Here is an 8486-nt window from a genome sequence, read left to right as displayed (position 1 = left end):
GGGGGGGGGGGCTAAAACCCTAAACCTGCGGCGGCCTTTAGTCGCGGTTGGCCAGAAGAACCGCGACTAAAGGTCCTCCGCCCCGACGGCCGCCTGGCGCCCATGTGGACGGGCCTTTAGTCGCGGTTCTTAAGCAACCGCGACTAAAGGCCCCCACCTTTAGTCGCGCCTATTTGGTCGCGGTTGCGCAACCGCGACTAATGGCAGTTGCGAACCGCGACCAAATGCCCTTTTTCCACCAGTGAGAGCTTCTTCTGTTGTAATAATTCAGAACTAAATAGTATACTGATATCTAACCTTTACTTGTATGCTTAATGTTTCATCAGTATTAAGATCTTAGTTTTAAAGGTATATTAACAAGCTCAATGTCAAGTGAACATCAAACGGTTACTGGTCAACTTAAGAGAAAAAATCGCTGCACCTTCAGCGGCATTGTTACCCCATTTCATATGTAAAACCAATCAGAAGGAAACTGACTACCATAACGGAAAATGAATGTTACAAAGAGTGGAAGAATAGCGGGTAAGTACTCAAGAAAAATAGCAAAGAGGTTTGATCTCTTGACAAATAGCCATGCTGATGGTTACAACTAGCACATGCTGTCTTCACACGATCCAAAAACTGAAGTATTAACACATACGAACAAGTGTTCATCTCATCAGAACATGGTCAGTCTAAAGAGGTAGTTCAACTGGCAAAGAAGTGGTAATAGACACATTTTCCCGGTGCACGTCATCGCCTCTCTGTTTCTACCCTCCTGTAGTCATCTAATTTGGCACTTATCTTCAAGATGTAATCTCTCACATTTGTTAGTTCTGCATCTAGAGTAGTGATTTTACTCGCCAGAGACCTGTTCTCACCAAAGAAATGTCTCAATCTATGTGACTTTTGCCACATCATCATTAATCAAAGCTTCTTAATATGATTGCAACGCTGTGGCAAGAACAGATGGAGTTTCTTCTGTGCCCGCAGGACTATCACCCCTCGCATTGTCTCCAGTAACTTCAGTTTGTGAATCCTCCTGAGGCATAAAATGATTCCAGTGTATTCAAGCCTTTATCGATAAAAAAAGTAAGGATTCAAGCGTTTGCATAGACAACAAACTGTGCAAGGTTATTGACTCCAACGTGGTACAAGCAATATTTTAAATAGCACGCTATTTCGCCGTTATAACGCGGTTATAGCATATTTGAAAGGGAGACGTTACGTTTTGGCAAAATCGGACGCTACGCCGCTAATCGCGTAATTAGCGCGCTACACATGCTATAACGCTGTAACGTTGTAACGTTACGACGTGCAGACCATGCAAAACTGAAATAAGCACAGCCCAGCAGGCCCAGCAGGCCATAACCACTAGCTTTCTCACTCCTTTTATCAGATTCTCCCAGGAGACCTAACCAGCAAGCCCAGGTGGCTGCCCCGGTGGCTGTTGATGTTAGAGACTCTTAAAACTATGGTTGTTGATGTTTGAGACTTATTATTTCTATGTGCTGGATTTGGCCCTTATGCATATATTGCTTGCTCCTATGAAAAAATTAGTTGCTTAAATACTTTATTTCTAGATATATTTGATTTTTTTGCAAACGCTATTTTGAAATATAGCATGCTATTAGCGCGCTATAACTTGTGTAGCATTTAGAGAAGGGTCTCGCTATATTTTGTAGCGCGCTATTTAAAATATTGGGTACAAGACAGATCTAAAAATAATGGTACAAGACAGATTTATTTAGCAACGACCAAAACAATGGAAGTGAAATAAGATACTTGTTACACCAACACTTCTATAGGCTATAGTGGTCAAGATTACAAGGAAATTTCTAGCCTAAGATACTGTCGACGCAGATATGATATAATCTGCACAAACCACATGGGAAAAAACTAAACTATTGTATATACAATCGACTGTAATTAGACTTGGAATAAAGTCTTTGTTCCGTAATCTGTAACAAAGTAAAAAACAGTTGAGGAGACTTGCAAAATATGGAACCGATGGCAGATTTTCATAGAGCTGTATATTCAAGTAACTTAAATGCATATGATAATGCAGGGACCAAATTAGCGTCGGGAGAAATTTTACAAGCATCTTGAATCAAGGGCTGACCTCGTCTCTGCCTACCAAAGAAGGAGGCCATGCCATGATGTAGGGATGGATATCGCAGTCATCTAATGCATGACCGACGAGCTCGTCTACACTCTCTGTTTCCAGGCACAAGGATAGGATGCACTCGGTATACATATCATTCTTAACAGACAGGAATACGAATCCATCGACGACCGCCGAAACCTGCACACCATACTCGTCCGAACACATAGTTGCATCGATAATTGTACTCAGTGGGAAAACCTTGTACGTCATCAGTTCGTCAACACCATCACCAGCGTCACCCCAACCGCAAACAACAAGCGTGTCTTCATATATGTAAACCATGCAGAGATACCCATCGTCGGTCTGGCCAAGTCGGAATTCTGCACATTGCATGTCTTCCATGCCCGGCGGCAAATCCAGTCGAGAGAATTCCAGCGTCGAGTTGTCGAGCACGACTATATAGGGTTGATCAATGTGTTTCCAGTAGGCAAATCCATCCACCATCAGCGTGTCGGGGCAAGACGGGAGCTGCCCCGACGAGGTGTCCACCCAAGGGAAGCTCTGCCACTCCCTGCAGCTGCTGTCAGATGAGAAGAGAGAGAAGCGAGCCAGCGTCCGGAGCCGGCGCCGGCGGCGGCGCACACAGACCACACCGAAGTATATCGGGTCATCCTTGAAGAAGACGATGTGGCACGCAAGGTAGCGGGGATGGCAGTTGGCCTCCTGGGCCGGGTAGGGGATGACGTCCAGCGCCTGCGTGACGGGGTTGTAGGTGGCCAGCTGCCTGGTTTTCTGGTTGTGGAGGACAAGGTAGCCGCCGTGGCAGGTATTGATCTCCCACCCGGGGTCGCCGCCCGTGCTTTCCGGGAGGCGGGCGAGGAGGAAATCGGCGCCGCTGACGGCGGCGGCAAGGTCCGGGTCGGAGTGGCTTCCGAAGGGGACGAAGGCAGGGGTGCCTCTTCGCCAGAACGAGTCTTCGAAGATTCCGAGGATCTGGGGCGGGTGGAGCTCCATGAAGCGGCGTCTGAAGTCGGGGGAGGTTCTCGCGGCGCGGAGGAAGGCGCGGCAGGCGAGGGCGGCGCGGACGAGGCTCGGGAGGGAGGGGAGGCGGAGGAGGATCTCGTGGAGGAGGTCGTCGCTGATGGCAGCGATGGTGGTGGCCGCTGGATCATACTTGGACGGCGCCATCCACGGCAACGGTGAGCCTAGTTGGGAGGCCATGGCGACCGAGTTGGAGCTCGAAACGGCGGCGGCGGATTTTGGTTTCTTTTGGAGGTAAACGAGAGCGGAAGTGAAATATTTGTACGGGATTATCACCCGGCCCCAATCGGAACGGATACAAACTAAACTTTTTTATAACTTGATTACAAACTAAACTTCTTTCAGCTAGGTGGACTCAGACAACATCTACAATCAGATTGGTCTAATTTCACCCATATGTTTTCAAATTGTGAGGGATAAAGAGAGGAGAGAGAAAAAATAAGAAGTGATTCGGGCGAATCGGGTCCGCCATGATGAGCTGTCACGACACGTCTGGACACCCAAATTTCCCCCTCCCTACATATGCTTGGGTTCGAGAGTTACGGTATGAACATGACTTGAGGAAGAAAAACTCATTAAAAAATATTGAAATTAAAGATAGCTAGGAATAGAAAAACTTAGTTTCTCGGCGGCCGCCCTTGGCCTCGTTGTCGGAGTAAATTGAGATGACAACGACGTAGTTAGGCATCATCGCCGGGAATTCCTCTTATGTCGCTGCTGCCTCCTTATCCTTTTGGGGAGGGGTAATGGTGGATGATTGTGGTGGAATCGACGCATTGGTGGGGAGGGGTAATTTCACTCCCAGGTTGAAGTAGGGTTTTGGGGCGGCACTTTTGGGGAGGAAGACGGAAACACCTATATATTGGTGGGGAGGCTTTTTTTTGTGCCATGCCAAAATAGTATTTGTAGTTAAAGAGGTTTTGCGCGTCGATTAAAGTGAGTTGAAGCCTAAAAATGACCTCGATGGACTTAGACTCTTGTTTGGGGATTGATTAGATTTGTCATTGATCGAGGAAAGCTAAAACAACAAAGATGTAGGGAGAACAAAGAGAAGTAGGCACACGAGGTCTCTTGAGGACCGAGAGCTCATGTGAGATCAAGAGCAAAGATTATGGTCTACTCACTCTCTTCTGGTTTAGATGGCCTGTCTCAAATTTCTTAGGAACCAAGAAAGATGGTGAGTGGAGGGAACAAATTTCACGCGTTTAAAATTGTTCAATTAGCACGCTTTTTTTCCTCCAGAAAAATTGTGCATGTGCGTGTAATGTGACCCCTAACATGCTTCATCCAAAATCTGGAAATTTTGAGATAGGTCATTCAAACCGGAAGAGGGAGGGGGCAGGGGGGGTATGATGTCAGTACCTTGGAGCTGGATGTGGGGACATATATATTGGCGATGAGATCATAGGATTGCTGCAGCTAAGGTCGCCAACTGCTCTCAACAATTTACTTGGAGGTGGTTTTGGTTGTGGCTTTGGAAGTGATTTTGAAGGTGCTAGTCATAACCGTAGCTACAATGGAGATGGCAATGCTAGTGTTGACAACATTTGAGCTTGGTGGTTGCTTATCTAATAACTTTGGTGTTTCGTTTTGTGAACTATGCTTGATTTTCTCCGGGTGATCTATGTTTGAGAATGCTTGATGCCTATTTGTGATATTTGCATAAGTATGGAGCTCCTCGGGTACTTAGTGGCAGCACAGGGACAACACAAGCGTGTGCTTTGGAGTTGTGTTGGGGTATTACTCTGGGCATTATAGCATATTCGCAATAAACTCACCATTGAGGGCATTTTTCCGGCGCATCCAGCTAATGCCATCTTCAAATGCAACATTTTCTTGAAGCAGTGGAGTCCGTTGGGAAGGCGAAAGGATATTGAGATTATGTAGCTAGCCCAAGACAGACTCAAGCATGTCTACACATTGGCAAGGGAGCTGGCGGCCGTCACCTAGGGAGGGTGACATCTTTTGTTTAGTCGAGCATGCGTGCTTATGTTGGACCTTTTGGTCATGTACTGCCCGGTGCCTTTTGGCTAGGAACCTTAACTTGTCATGCGCTACCCGAGGGGCTATGGTGTCTCTTAGTCATATGTTAGTACTCTGCCTATGTTGTGGGCTTTATTAATTTAAAACCGGATGCCTGTGGGGTCTTAATTCTAAAAAAAGTAATTTGCTTAACTATTTTGTTACTTGTCATTTCCATGTTTGAAAAATAAATAAATTTGAGTCTCAGCTGCTACAGTTGGCTTGTGAATTTGAATATGATTAAATTCTAACATTATAAATATTATACTTTGAATTATCGTGGTTTCAAATTGAAGTCTATGTGCAGACAAAGAAAAGAAAAAGATATGAGAGCTACTACTGAAGTCCGAAGCATTTTTAGGGCTCAGTAAGGGGACATCCCCCTTTATCTTTAGACTCGCTAAAGTAAGGGCTATCACTGAAGATGCATTTTAAGATATCATCTACAGTCCCATATTCTACTATGAACATGCTGGTACCAACCCCTATAGCAGTTGTTATTGACATGTCACATATGAATTCCATGTTTGTGTAACCATGTTGGGTGCCCATTTGAATGAAGCCAATAGACGATATGTTAGGCCGAAATTAAGCATGTAGGAGATGACTCACACCATTTTCATACATATTACTCACTGAAAAAAATAGTGCACTATAGCGCCGCTAATAACGCATTATAGCGTTCTGAGAAGTATTTTGCTAAATAAATAAGTATACAATGTCTCGCTAATAGCACGCTATAACGCAATAAAGCACGCCAATAGCATATTTTAAGGGCGCCGCTGTTTTGCTATAGCGCGTTATTTTTCCAATGATATTACTAGGCTATTTCGATCCAAGGACAACATCACATAGGCCATATTTTCTACAACCTCATCCTAACCGCAACACCGCCAGAAAAGGATTGGGTTTATGGGTGGAAGAACTGATGATGTCGAATAAGAAACCGATGCTCACATGAATATATAATGGGTCACATGAGGACACATGAGAACACCAGGAGGACATTGAGGATGTCATCAAATGGACGATCGCCACCTCGGGTTGTCGTTACTCTGCATATTCGACCTATTTTCTTTAGTTCGCTAAGTTCAGATCGCTTTATGAGCTGCCTTGGCGCCCGCAAAATACAAGTTGTTTTCCTGGCTTTTGCACCTCAACATGATCTGATGCGCTAACAGATTGCAAAGGCGTGGATGGCCAAATGAGTACTTCTGCCCGCTCTGTATTCATCAACTCAAGTTCTCCCTGGACCTCTTCTACCTCTGCCCGGTCTCGCAGAAAATCTGGGCGGCAGTTGCCAAATGGACCCTGCGAGGTGGCCGCAGGTCTTTTCAGTCACAACGCTATGGAGATCCATCGTTGTAAGTGCCGGTGCTAGCTAGTCACACCGAAGGGATTCATTTGATGGTGTTCGTCACTACATGGGAAAGCTAGGCGGAGCGCAACAACTACGTTTTCCAACAACCTCACCCTAACCGCAACACCGCCAGAAAAGGATTGGGTTTATGGGTGGAAGAACTGATGATCCCGAATAAGAAACCGATGCTCACATGAATATAGAATGGGTCACATGAGAACACCAGAGGACGTTGAGGATGTAATCAAATGGATGATCACCACGTCGGGTTGTGTTTACTCTGCATATTCGGCCTATTTTCTTCAGTTCGCTAAGTTCACATTGAAGGAAATATGCCCTAGAGGCAATAATAAAGTTATTATTTATTTCCTTATTTCATGATAAATGTTTATTATTCATGCTAGAATTGTATTAACCGGAAACATAATACATGTGTGAATACATAGACAAACTTAGTGTTACTAGTATGCCTCTACTTGACTAGCTCGTTAATCAAAGATGGTTAAGTTTCCTAACCATAGACATGAGTTGTCATCTGATTAACGGGATCACATCATTAGGAGAATGATATGATTGACTTGACCCATTCCGTTAGCTTAGCACTTGATCATTTAGTATGTTGCTATTGCTTTCTTTAAAAAACTCCATAAAGATGGACTTTTGGAATCACTTGGTTATGAATCATTTGATGCTTGCGAACCATGCCTTTTGGGCAAGATGGCTAAAACTTCGTTCTTCGGAACAATGGAACGAGCTACTAACTTGTTGGAAATAATACATACCGATGTATGCGGTCCAATGAGTGTTGATGCCCATGGCGTGTATCGTTATTTTCTGACCTTCACAGATGATTTGAGCAAATATGAGTATATCTACTTGATGAAACATGTCTGAAATATTTGAAAAGTTCAAAGAATTTCAGAATGAAGTGGAAAATTATCGTAACAAGAAAATAAAGTTTCTGTGAGCTATCGCGGGGACGAATATTTGAGTTACGAGTTTGGTCTTCAATTAAAACAATGTGGAATAATTTCACAAACTGATGCCACCTGGAACACCACGGCGTAATGGTGTGTCTGAACATCGTAACCACACTTTATTAGATATGGTGCTATCTATGATGTCTCTTACCGATTTACCATTATCATTTTGGGGTCATGCATTAGAGACAGTTGCATTCACTTTCAAAAAGGGCACCATCAAAAATCCGTTGAGATGACGCCTTATGAACTGTGGTTTGACAAGAAACCAAAGTTGTCATTTCTTAAAGTTTGGGGCTGCGATGCTTATGTGAAAAAAGTTTTCAACCTGATAAGCTCGAACCCAAATCGGAGAAGTGAAACTTCATAGAATACCCAATGAAAACTGTTGGGTACACCTTCTATCATAGATCCGAAGGCAAGACATTCGTTGCTAAGATGGACCCTTTCTAGAGAAGGAGTTTTCTCTCGAAAGAAGTGAGTGCGAGAAAAGTAGAACTTGATGAGGTAATAGTACCTTCTCCCAAATTGGAAAATAGTTCATCACTGAAATCAGTCCCAGTGATTCCTACACCAATTAGTGAGGAAGCTAATGATGATGATCATGAAACTTAAGATCAAGTAACTACAGAACCTCGTAGGTCTTCCAGAGTACGGTCCACACCAGAGTGGTATGGTAATCCTGTTCTGAAAGTCATGTTACTAGACCATGATAAACCTACGAACTATGAGGAAGCGATGATGAGCCCAGATTCCGCGAAATGGCTGAAGGCCATGAAATCTGAGATAGGATCCATGTATGAGAACAAAGTGTGGACTTTGGTGGACTTACCCGATGATCGACAAGCCATAGAAAATAAATGGATCTTCAAGAGGAAGACAGACGTTGATGGTAGTGTTACTATCTACAAAGCCCGACTTGTCGGAAAAAGGTTTTCGACAAGTTCAAGGTGTTGACTACAATGAGATTTTCTCAACTGTAGCGATGCTTAAGTCT

This window comes from Triticum dicoccoides, chromosome 5B (assembly GCF_002162155.2).
Source record: "Triticum dicoccoides isolate Atlit2015 ecotype Zavitan chromosome 5B, WEW_v2.0, whole genome shotgun sequence".
Classification (NCBI taxonomy): domain Eukaryota; kingdom Viridiplantae; phylum Streptophyta; class Magnoliopsida; order Poales; family Poaceae; genus Triticum; species Triticum dicoccoides.
The sequence above is the reverse complement of the archived record's forward strand: the minus strand, read 5'-3'. Positions refer to the sequence as shown.